Source organism: Trichechus manatus, unplaced genomic scaffold (genome assembly GCF_000243295.1).
Source record: "Trichechus manatus latirostris isolate Lorelei unplaced genomic scaffold, TriManLat1.0 scaffold00128, whole genome shotgun sequence".
NCBI lineage: Eukaryota > Metazoa > Chordata > Mammalia > Sirenia > Trichechidae > Trichechus > Trichechus manatus.
The window spans coordinates 2,099,121-2,100,205 of NW_004444064.1; positions in this window are offsets into that span (position 1 = coordinate 2,099,121).

A 1,085-nucleotide genomic window follows, 5' to 3' on the forward strand; every position below is an offset into this window, starting at 1 on the left:
GGCCCTATCGCAGGGCAGGGGGGAGCCAAGGCGGAGAGGGGCCACACCGACTACCACAGCAGACAGACACGCGACAGGGAGACTGCCTTCCCTCCAGCCCCGCCTGCTGACTCTGCTCTTGTTCTAAATACCGCTTGTCCAGTAAGCATCTCGGTTGGGTTTAGAGGCTCCGTCTGTGTGAAGCTCCCCATCTCATGGTCTGGGACCTGAGCCACACCTGGTTGTGCCCGGCCTGAAGCGATCCGTGCTGCTTCCCTCTGTACCGCCTGCGACCCACCACGTCGAGGCCGCGCCCACGCCACCTGCGACCCGCCGCGTCCTGGGGCCGCGCCCACGCCACCTGCGACCCGCCGCTTCCTGAGGCTGCGCTGACACCACCCTGATGTGAAGCGGGCAAGACTCAGACCCTCAAGGGAGCGCTGCAGTTGGGGGGTGGGGTTCCTCACAACTGTAAATTCCTAGTTCAGTGTTTCAACAATTGGAAAGACACAACCATAGCTCCTGAGGATCTGAACCGTCAAAATAAACCTCCTCTAACTCACAGAAAAAAAGACCAGATTTCCTGGCCTGACAGACTGGAGAAACCCCGAGAGTATGGACCCAGACACCCTTTCAGCTCAGCGAAGTCCCTCCCGAAGTTCACTATTCAGCCGGGGATTGGACAGCCTCATAAAACAAAACAGGACTAATAAGACACAGCAGTCCAGGGACAAGGACTAGAAGGCAAGAGAGAACAGGAAAGCTAGTGATAGGGAACCCAGGGTTGAGAACGGACAGTGTTGACACGTCATGGGGTTGTTAGCCATTGTCATAGAGCAATATGTGTACTGTTTGAGAAACTGTTTTGTTCTGTAAACCTTCATCTAAAGTACAAAAAAAAAGTATCATCTATATGAGATCAAATTGACAACAGCAACTCAAAAGGTTTGAGGGGAAGTCTAAGGGGCAGTGAGTTGAAGATAATGGTGATGGAATAATTTGAAAAAGGACAGTGAAAATAGCAGCACAACTGGAAGAATATAATCAATGTCACTAAATTGTCCATGTAGAAACTTTTGACATGGTCTAACTTTGGCTATGTATAT